This window comes from Arachis ipaensis, chromosome B6, assembly GCF_059453495.1.
Source record: "Arachis ipaensis isolate K30076 ecotype BB chromosome B6, ASM5945349v1, whole genome shotgun sequence".
NCBI classification, from domain to species: domain Eukaryota; kingdom Viridiplantae; phylum Streptophyta; class Magnoliopsida; order Fabales; family Fabaceae; genus Arachis; species Arachis ipaensis.
The window spans coordinates 148,202,074-148,214,334 of NC_142441.1; positions in this window are offsets into that span (position 1 = coordinate 148,202,074).

The window sequence follows — 12,261 nt, forward strand, 5'->3', positions numbered from 1 at the left end:
TCATCATTGATGGCTATGTGATAGTTACCAATCACAAAAGTTGCTGTCCCTTAGCATTGCTCTTAATATAAAACAAAGAACTCTTTGGAAATAGAACACATTTTTTATTTTTTATTTTTGGTTGGGTGGGTTGAAATCGAGGAAGCAAAGCCCAATCCACTTTATGGTTTTAAAAAGGTGAATAGGTTGGGTTGGGTTTTCCAATTTTATTGTCGTATGGATTGAAGAAAATGTGTGTCTAGGAATTTTCGTTACCAACACCACCACCAACCTTTTACCCAAAAAAAAAAAAGAAATGAAAAAAATACCTCCAAAAAATACATTGCTAAAAAAAATAGCTATTAAAAAAATATTATAGACAACCAAAATTGAGTCGATTTAATGGTTAATTCTCTAATTTATTTAAACAAGTGTAAAGAATGATACATATAATTGCTCATTACTCCATTGAATCCAAATGACTTAATTCATTTGACAATTTACCCAAAAAGTAAGGGTTTTTGTTAGTTCAACATAATCTTTTATAGATAATTTTGAATTTATGTTTTTTTATGAATGGTTTTGATAGAAACATAATCTTTTTTTTAATAGTTTTAATAATTTTAATCAATATTTTAATCTTTATTTGACTTCCCTATTATATACAACTAGAAATTAAAAGGCACTTCTCGCCTAGTGTAAACTAAATAAGCAAATTAGGCCGAAATTAAAAGTTGGAGTTATTTTTTAATTGGTATGGAATCTTGTTTGAATTTTAAAATTTTATTTGAAAATAAGGATATTTTAAAAAATATTATTGTAACCAATTTTAGCAGCTTTTTTACCCCTTGATGACCACCTTATTTAATTATTAGTGGTAAAGATAGATAAAAAATGCTTTACGTATACAAAAATTACTCACTAAAATAATCAATATATTTAATTAATGTGTATTTGATGTAAATAACTAATTTATCAAAGCACATGGCCACATATAAGTATATAACATTTGAAGAAAGATAATTTAATTAGGCTTGGTTTGGTAAAGTTTTTTAAAGAGGTGTTTATGTTTTTTAAAAGCTCAAACTCCTTATTTTGTGTTTAGTAACGCTTGTGCTTGCAACTTTTAAAAAATTAAGGTACTTTTAAAAGTATATAAGATAGAATTTTTTAAAATTGGCTTGTACTTTTCAAAATTTAAAAAGTCTAATATAATTCTATATATTAATTAATTTTCAATTTTAATATTTACATTTATGTCTATTATAGTATTTTTAAAATTTAAAAACTATTTTATCAAACGTAATTAATTTTATTTGTGTTTATTAAAAATTATTTTTAATTTAATATACTAAATATAAATACTACAACTTTTAAAAAATAAAAATTTTACCAAACTAAATCATAAGTGTCTTATTGATAAGTTGTGTACATTGATGATGAACAAAAGCAGCTAAGGAATGAGTGAATGAGGACATATACAAGCACAGTGTTTATAAGTACATGAATCTGCTGTGTTATATTACTGTCATGAGTCATGCCAACGTGTCCCTTTAACACCTTCTATCATATACTTTTTCCCCCTTAATTAAAATTTTTGATGAAAAACAAGTGGGAAATCACAAATTCTTGATCCACAGTTCCACATGCTCCATGCTTATGTAATATGTGTTGGTTGCAACTTGCAAGTTGTACCATGTATATAGTTTTCATTTATGCCAGCCAGAGCAAGGATATTGTCAACTTGTCTAGACATATTTTTTATTTTCTGCGATATCTTTTAATTCAATAGGTAAAGAATTAATTTGTTATAAATTTAAATTTTATTTAATGATTCGTTATTAGTTAATGAATTGCTGTATATACATTAATATAATGCTTAGAGTTTTGCTAGTATTTCCTTAGATGTTTGATATAAATTTAAAGTATTTAATATTTTTTATTATATTTATTAATAAAAAATTATTAAAAATTTTATTCCAAATAACCCTAACAAGTAACTTTAATAATGACAAATTAACACTAATAGTTATACAATTCCAACTCTATGACTAGCGGCAATAATGGCAAATTGGCACTAAATCCAAAGGAGTGTTCCCTGCCTTGTCGGAGACCAAAGAAAGCTAATATTATTTTTCAGTGCATTAATGATTAGAAAGAAAATCACTAAATATTTTGCAAGTATATATACTAAGTTAAAATTCAAAATCAAACACTAGCAATGCTTTGATCTTGGTTCATCTTATGATGATTATGTTTTCATCCTTTTAATGGATTGTTATGTGTTTTTAATGGGTTGCGTTTCTTTGGTGGAAATTATTGTCTCAATTATATTAGTTAAGTTACTTCTTTTATGAAATTTGTTATACCAATTATTTTGATTATTTGTGCAAATAAGTGAAATAACAATTATACGTGTAAAAGAATTAGCTATTAAATTAGTACAGTTATTCGTATAAAATATATATATATATATATATTATCGCTAATTTTTGTAGGCACATAATATTTTTGTCGCGTAAAAATCATATTTTTTGTGGAGATGAAGACATTGCAAGAAAACAGACACTGTTGATCATCCTTTTGTAGGTGAAACGTTTTCTGTTGAAATGCTTGAGGCTGCTTTAGGCATTATTTGGAGTCATCCGAAGTTCTTTGATTTCATTAGTATTCTTTTTCTAGAAATTCTTGGATTTTGTATTTTCCTAGTTTTCTTCTCTCAAAATTATATTGGTGTGTTGATTGATGGTTTTAATCTAGTTTTGTTAGGAAATTTTGTTTCTTACTTGTAATAGTATACATATCAATGAATATATCTCTTTGATAATTTAAAAAAAAAAAAATTGGAATGGTGCCTATTATTTAAAGAATTGTGAAATCTCATCACTTTAGGTGGTTTATTCGGAAAAAGATTATAAGAGTGATTAGTTACGAGAATTGATTTTGACGAAATAAATTAAAAAATAATCCAGCATTGTTAGAAACGGATGAAAATCTAATGATTCTGAATAAGGTTATTAGAAGAAATTTTAGTATGAACGAATTGAATTTAGAAATATGATTCATAATAAGATATAATACTATTATTTAATTCATAATACATAGTAGGGCAAAACTTCGTTATTACGGTCAAATATTTTTAAGAAAAGTAAGCAACTTTTTTAAATTCTGGCCAGCATATAACCAGCAAGGAAAAATGAGCTATTATATGAAATCTCATACCAATCTCACACCATTAAAATTACCATTGATAACTATTTGATGGCTACAAATCACAAAAGTTGCTGGCCCTAGCACTCCTCGTATTTTTAATAACCAAAATTACAGATTTCATGTAGAGTAGATGTATGAACAAAAGAATTAACCAATTTTAAGTTTTTAAACTTTGCATTGTATAATACGTTGGTTGAAAACATTTTGCGTTGGAAAAAAAAAAGTTTAGGAGTCAGCAACTTTATTAAATTTTGACTAATATATAACTAACAAAAGAAAAGTGAATAATCTCACACCATTTGATGAAATCTCACACTATTAAAAACATCATTGATAACTACTTAATGGATACAAATCATAAAAGTTATTGCTCCTTAGCACTCCTTAAAAATATTGATGATTGAGGGTTTATAATTTTTTTTTTTTTTTGGGATCTTGATTGGAAGTTTATCATTTATGATGTGTGATGAAACGAAGACAAAGAAGTACTGAAGGAGCTATAAAATCAAGAGGCCCATGACAATGACAGAAAAACGTAGCGAGAGATGGGAATAAGGCTAACCTTCACGGCTTCTTCGTACTTTTCTTCATCCAATGTGGTCACAATCACAACCGCAGGATTTTGTTACACTATAAATAAATATGTGGCTAAATTCTGCTCATTTTATTTCCCAATTCAGTTTGGATCTAATTTTTTCTAATCCATATCAGTTCTTTTTTTAAAATTATTTTTATTTTAAATTTTAAATTTGTTAACATAAGAGTTAAAAATTAAATAGTTTTACAATAAAAAATTAATTAATATTACTTAATTAAAAGTTAATTTTCCATACTTGCTTATTCTTTTATTTAGTTATTTATTAAATTTGCATGCCTCTCTTTTATCATTTAATAGATTAAATACGAATTTTTAGAAAAAGTTATATTTTATTTAATAATAAAAAATTGCTAATTTAGTACATACTATAAATTGATTATATAAAATAAAGTCTAATTTTAATATACTGATAATATAAAATATTATATATAATCATTTAATTATATACTTTTTTAAATGATTGTTTATACGATTATTATAAAAGATAATTAATTTTATTAATATAATATTATATAATTAGATATATATTTTTTTTAGTAACTAATTAGATATATGTATAAAATTATATTATTTTACTCTAACAATACGTTAAAAATAATTGATGAGCAAACATATTTCATATGACATAGTCTCTCCATACTCAATTAAGAGGTTGTGGGTTTGAGTCTTCTATTTTGGTAAAAAAAAAAAAAAAAAAAAAACGTTTCATATAAATGAGAAAGCATCTCTACTAAGTTGCACGTTTGGCTTCAAACATCCGCAATGGGTTAGTGTCATTCCAGCTGGCTACACACAATGTACTAAATTGTGATAGATAATTAGATATTGACTCTGGGTAATGTTACATCAATCTATGTATAAGTTGTTTATAGTCAAGTAATAATCAAGTGGTTGAACATATATATTCTCTTTACACATAAGTAATAAAGGAACGAAATGAATGTTTTGTTATCAATCTCCCATAAATTATGATTGTATTCCATCAAAGTCCCTTTGCAGGTTTAGACAATCAAACACAATAACATAGCACTCATAACTAAAAATAAAGCAGTTCAAGGCACAAATATTCCGTATTGATATATACAGACTCATCTAATGATTATATTAATATCTGTTTTTTACCATTTAAACTTGTAATTTTAATATTACATAGACATACTTTTAATGATCTCGTTCATTCGAGAAGAGAGAAGAGGGACACAGAATGCATGAGATAGAATTAGGAAATTAAAGACAAAAAATTTTAGAATTTAAAATTGAAAAAAGTATCATCGTTTAAAAAATGATTCTTTCTTTAATTTTGTGGATAATCTGCCACAAGATATTTGGAAAAAAGAATTATTTTACCTTTTTTATTAGATGAGATAAATCAATGATATCTATCTATCCCAAAAACTAAAAAATAAAAAGATTTACTTGTTTGCATTTGTATGCTATACGACCAAAAGAGGGGCAACGAAGGCTATAACAGAGATAAATCAGATAAGTTTAAGGGGTAAGATAATTTCCGTAGGAGAGGCTAAGTATAGAAGGGCAACGAGGAGGAGAATATTGGGGCGCACAAAGAGGATATAGCAAGAACGGGTGCGGAGAGTAGGCAACCTCAAAGGGGACAAAGTTTGGATCACCCTACAAGAGTGGAAGAGACGACGAAGAATACATTCGTAAAGAACCCGCATGGGAATGGATGGAAGAAAAAGGTTGAAGTCCAAGTAGCAAAAGAGAATTTCAATTGACTGTTGAGGAGTTTAGTAGGAGGAATGACAACGGCCATTGAATTCAAATTGCTACGGAGAGCTATTCGTAAGAATCTTCCTTAAGTTGCTGAAGTCAAAGAGCTTGGAATGTACAAGGTGCTTTTAGTCTTTGATATTGTGAAGAATGTGGAGGAAGCATTTATGTTCAAAATGAATAGTCTCTTATAATTCTTTCATAGTGTATGGAGATGGGAGGAATCGGAACGCGGTGAGACTAGAAGAGTCTGGTTAGAGTATTATGGAGTGCCTTTATATATATAGTCAGTAGAGACGTTCAACACGATATGCGATCTATGGGAAAAAGTAGTTAAGTGTGATGAAGTAATGGGGTCTGGTTTATCATTGAGCGTTGGTCTAGTGTTAATCGATACCTGTGTATTCAATGTGATTAATGAATAGATTCATATCACTGTAAGCACTAGTGGATTTGATATTTTTGTAAACGAGGTGGGACGTGAGATATATGGAGATAAATATCTATTGAAAGATGTACTAGTAAGGCCAATGTGTGACAACTCTAGTTCACATGACGATGAATTGATGTCGAAGGCGGTAGTTTGGGATCCGACGACTGAACTAGTCATGACATGGGCAAAGGGCGACATTGAAGAGAAGGGTAAAATGGTAACACCTGACTTTTTTTGAATGAGTGCAATCAAGAGCAGTTAAGTCCGCATCACATTAGGGGTGATTGCGGATCGGATATGACCAAAATCTTGATCTGATCCGCACTAAAATCATAAGATTGGATCAGATTCAATATCCACAATTTTTAACCTTGAATCAAATCCGATCCGATCCGCACATTTGCAGATCGAATATCGAAAATATCCGCAAAACACAAAAATATTTTTAAAAATTTATTTTTATTAAAAAATATTAATAAAACTTTTTTTCTACTCTTTTAAAGATGTTTACTCTTAAAATAATATTAAACGTTTTTTTCTTAAATAATAAAATTAAAAAATACAACATATATGATAATTATTTGTTGAAATAAAACATAAGAAGAATATTTACTTATTTATTTATTTATTTTTGCAAATTCACGGATATGTGGATATCTACATAAAATTTGCAATCCGATCCTATAAGTGTGCGGATCCGATCCGATAGCATTGTGGATCGGATCTATATCCGCAATTTTTGAATCGGATTCGAATAAATACCTCGGATATGTGGATCAGATCCGATCCATGAGGAATACAATAGCCTCGAGACATTAGCCGCGACTGGGTTGCAACATAAAAATGTCAAAAAATGGGCTATGGAGGATGCTAGGTTCGAAACTGAAGCAGAGTGTATATACGAGAATGCTGATTAGAGGTGCACATGGGAAGAACAGATTACTGAAAATACAGAAACATGAAAGTTGACAGTGGAGTCTGGTGCAGTTTTGCACGATGAAGAGGATGACATTATGGCAATTTTACAAGATCAGAACGAAGCAATTGCGACAAAAAGAAGGATGGCGAAACAAAAAGAGAAAGTAAGGAGGAGCAGACCCAAAAATCATAACAAGGTGTGTAAAAATTGTTTTAAATAATTTTTAGTTGTTGGAATGTTAGAGTATTAGGAGGTGATGTTAAGCTGAGTATGGTGAAGGAATTGAAGAAAAAATTTAGGTTGAATATGTTAGGATTGATTGAAACTAAGAGAAAGATAGTTACTAAATTTGATGTAGCACAGATTTGAGGTATGGTGGGCTGGGATTATGTGGAATCAGCAGGTGCCTCTGGAGGTTTATTGTTAATGTAGCATGATATGCTGTTTAAACAGTCAAATTGCTACAAAAGGGACTGTTGGCTGTGTGTTGAAGGATTGCTAACAAAAAATAATTTTAAGTGTGCATTCTGCTTAGTGTATGGTGTGCATATGTAGAGTGAGAAATTGGTAATGTGGGGGGAGTTAAGCTATATTATGGGGTTATGTCAGGTTTCATTTTGTTTCATGGGAGACTTAACGAAATACTATGGGTGGAGGAAAGGAAAGGTGCAATTAATTTACCGGCATCTGCAAAAAAATTTAAGGATTGGGTGCAAGATTTACAACTTTTGGATTTACTTCTTAATGATAAAAAAAATTCACATGGTTTAGAGGTCGATCTTGTAGTCGCATTAACAGAGTTCTAGTCAGTATAGAGTGGCTTGAGAAGTTCCCAAATACTTGGTTGAAAGGGGGACCTAGGGGCCTATCAGATCACTGTCCGTTGATTGTACTAATTACAAGAGTTAGTGGGGCCCAAGACCATTTAGAAGTTTAGATTTCTTATTTACACATGAGGATGGTGAAGGATGAGTGGAGAAACTTGGGTGATGATCAGTTCACTAATATGCTAAAGGCCTTGACGGTACCAATGAGAAGATGGCATAAGGACCATTTTGGAGACATGGACAACGTGATAAAGAAGTTTGAGGAGGATATCAAGAAGATTGATGATATGGTTAGTGCTGGTACTTATGACGGAACGGTGGAGGCTCGATGGGACACTCTGATGAGTTGTTGTGTGAAGTGGTATATCAGAAAGGAGATTCATTGGAAGCAGATGTCTCGATGTCAACATGCTAGGGATATGGAGAAGAATACTAGATACTTTCATAACCTAGCATCGATGAGAAGGTGGAATAACAGAATTGATACTTTGCTAATTAATGGAAAATCAGTGCGGAACTAAACCAGAATAAAAATTGTAATTAGAGAATTTTATAAAGAGTTGTATCGAAAGGAGTATGCTCCTATGGTTGGGTTCTGTGATGGGTTGGTAAAGCAAATTGATGATGAGGAAGCAGCAACATTAGAGGTACTGCCATCGTCTAAGCAAATTTGAGAGGCAGTCTGGGATTGTGAGTCCACTAAAGTTCGAGGTAGTGATGGATATAATGTGAATTTCATTAAGGAATGTTGGGATGATATTGGTCAGGAGTTTATTGTAGTAGTGTTGGAATTCTTCCAAAGTGCTAAGCTACTAATGGATGCTAATGTAACGTGGGTGGTGCTAACTCTAAAATTTGAGGGAGCCAAAAAAAATAAAAAATCTTCGGCGGATTAATATAATAGGTTGTATATATATAAGGTAATATCGAAAGTGTTGGTGAGAAGAATGATGTTAGTGATGTCAAAATTAGTAAAAAAATATAGTCTAAAGGGACGGAAAATATATGAAGGTGCCTTTATTGTTTCTTGTTTGATTTTTATTTTTTCATTTCATCCAATTTAATTCAAATAATTTTAAATTTAGATTATTATAATTTAAATTAATAATTTAATTTAATTCAATAAAAATAAATATATTTATATTGCTGTACTAGTTATTTATGAATACTGTAAAATTAATTTTAAAAAAATGATATTATTTATTTAACTTGTTCTTGTAGTTAAAAAATTATATCCACTAAAACTAAAAGTTTCTGGAGCAAAATTTGAGACCTGACAAAGTTGGAGAGCAGAGAAAAAAAAGAAAATTTGTGAATATTTAGATTTCGATAGTATTTATATATTTATAATTAAAAATTAAATTTTTTATTAAAAATTAATTAATAGCGCGCTGGTCTTTTTTATAAATAACGAATAGATATATTTATTTTTATTAAATTAAATTAAATTATTAATTAAATATACTCGTATTATTATACTGATTATTTATGAGTATGGACAAATTAATTATCAAAATATTTTTAATATAACTATAAATATTAAATAAATATTTAATAATTAAAAAATATTGTATTTAATAAAATTATTGTCTCTTAGGTTGTGTTTATTTTTGTAGACAGGACAGGATATGACACTGAGACAAAGACACTGAGACAGAGACACTAAAAATTATTTTTTATGTATTATGTTTAGATACAATGGACAAAACATTAATGTAATGTCTAGTATTATGTTTGGATTAATATGAACAAGACTACAATATGATATAAAATTACTAAATAGACATATTTAGTTTTAACTTTCATACCCACCTCTCATCATGTCTCTGTCTCGGATTCCTTCACTGCCGCCCTAACCGTACTCTTTCCGAAGAACTATGGAGGAATGATTCTTGTTCCACCTGGACGACGTTGCCTGTTTCCGCGCCGCTGCCAACTCGTTTTCTGTTTCTGCCCACTCAGTCTCTCTTCCTTCTCTTTTCGGGTGTTGTTCTGAATCTTCTCTTTTCAATTCTTGTTCGGTATCTTGATTTATCTTTTTCAGGGACAGTCACATCTATATATGTTTTATCTAATGCTCTTAAACAATCCTAAACCAAAGAAATTGAAGTGTCAAGACTAATTCTATACAAAATTATAGATTATACAAAATCACTACCTCAATTATTTACTATATTTACGTTGAACCATTTTCATCTGGTCATCTGGAACAGGAACAACTTTTGCAAACAATAGACTTTGGACACGTATAACTGAGGATAACACCTTGTTGAAATACCTACTTATTGTTTCTCCTGACCTATAAAATCTAACTTGAAGTGTGCGGTTCTTTTTATGATGAGCTAGTATTATTAAAAACGTAATCACTTGCTCAAGTATATTTACATGACTTTCTTCTCTTAATCCACCTTAAACTTTTAGTAACTCACACAATCTTCCTAATGCATCTACGCTCATCCTTAATTCCCAAATGCAATTTCTATAGCCCCTCCTATTATGCGGTTCAATACATTCCGTCTTAAGGAATTAGTATTAATTTCTCTATTCCTAATCAACAAATATCCTCTTCTCCTATTTCTAAAATACAAAAATACGAACATCAAAACTAATATTGTAACAGCTTCAAGTTCAGCCTGAATCATAAAAGAAAAAAATAATAAAGAAATCGTCTAAATTGCTCAGAGCGGTCCAATGATTCCATTCTTCCCTAATCAACACATAAAAAACAACTTATATAATTAACACATACTAAAAATTATCAGCAACAATAACATAACTCACTAATTATTTTAATTTTTAGTTAAAAATAATAACAAGACACAAATTCAATACAATTTTTTCATTCATTCTTTCATTATGAACAAATACATCAACATATTAAAATTCAAAATTATTTTTTCATTCATTCATACCATCACTGTAAATATTTAACATTTTGTCAAAGAAAAGAATATAGCTCTTCTTCTTATATGATTTTTAGATTGAAAAATCATAAAAAAATTAAAAACGAAAAAATAAAGACAAAGCAGAACAAAATTCTTTTAAATAGAAAAACAAAAACAAAAGTAAGAAACAATAAGAGGATAGGTAGAGTAATATCTGATTATGTGACTGATAAAGAGAAGAACAGACTTTCGAAAATTGTAACAAGAACGAGTAGTAATTGGCTGCACAAAAAAATTAATAAAAAATAAAAAAATAATAAGAAGATACAAAATCAAAAGAGAGAAGAACCCTAAAAAAATCAAGAAAAGAATCGGAAAGGAAAAAGAAAAAGAAGAAAGAGAGACAGAAACAAAGAGCAAGAAGAAGATATTACTGTGAAAGAAATGAAAGAAGAGGAAGAACAAATCAAAGTAGAAGACGACGACATAAAGAGCAATAAGAAGATAAAGAATGAAAAAAAAAAGAGCAAGAAGAAGAGAGAGTACCTGAAAATGACGGTAAAGAAAAGCTAAGGTTAGGGTTTTTCACAATATAATATAAGGGGTAATTGTGGAATAATGAAAAATAACCAAAGACAAAAAAAAAGATTTTATTAAAAATCCTGTGTCCACCATCTTATTTTCGTGTCCATTAGTGTCTTTCGTTTAGAAGTAGTATCCAGTGTCCATATGATGCAACCTTAGATATTATTATATGATATTATTAGATTAATTTTATATTTAATACTCGGTATCCAATAAATATAATTATAAAATACAAAATAAAAAAAGAGAAAAGGACAATTTAGTCCCTGACCTTTTAAGCCTCAGACATTTTCGTCCCTGAGCATTGGAAAATACATTTAAATCCCTGACGTTCCTGAAAATAAGACCGATCAGTCCCTCCGTCCATGAGCCAGCCTCAAAGTGGACAGAAAATGCTGAGCTGGCTCCCCCTATGCTTACCTGGCTCAACGGCGTTCCCACGTGGTACGTTAGTGGGATAGAGGTTTTGAAAACGGAACACATAAGTCCCTCTCACTCAAGTAAAATGACTACATTGCCCTTAACCATAATTCTATCCTCACCGCCTCTCTCCTCTTCACCTGCGCAGCCCCCAACCCTCCTCTCCTCACTCTTTCTGCCTTCTCAACTATACACACACAAAACAAATGCATTCACACACATGGAAGAGAGATCCGAGAAGGGAGATGCGTCGCCGGTAGGGTGTGGGCCGCCGTCACGCCATCGTCAAGCTGGAGGGAGGAGCCGTCGCCGCCACGCCTCACCGTCGATCTCCTCTTCACCTGCGCTCAACAATCTGCTGAAACACGCTTTCACCACAATTTTTACTAAGGGTCTCCAGTGCCTACATCAAATACATACCATGCATGTGAGTTAGAGTTATTCACTATCTTTAACGCATCCTTTGCTTGCCTGCAAATTTAATCAGTTCAGCAGAGAAGATCAAGAACAACATAATCAAGGAAAACCCACAGTGTCCAGAATAAGTTATAAAGAATCAATCAACATACTTAAGATCCAAAACCAAAAAGTAAAAGCTGAATATCAAGTTAACAAGAAAAAAAAGGACACACTTTCACTTTTTCCTACTTGACACCTAGCTCACTAAGCCA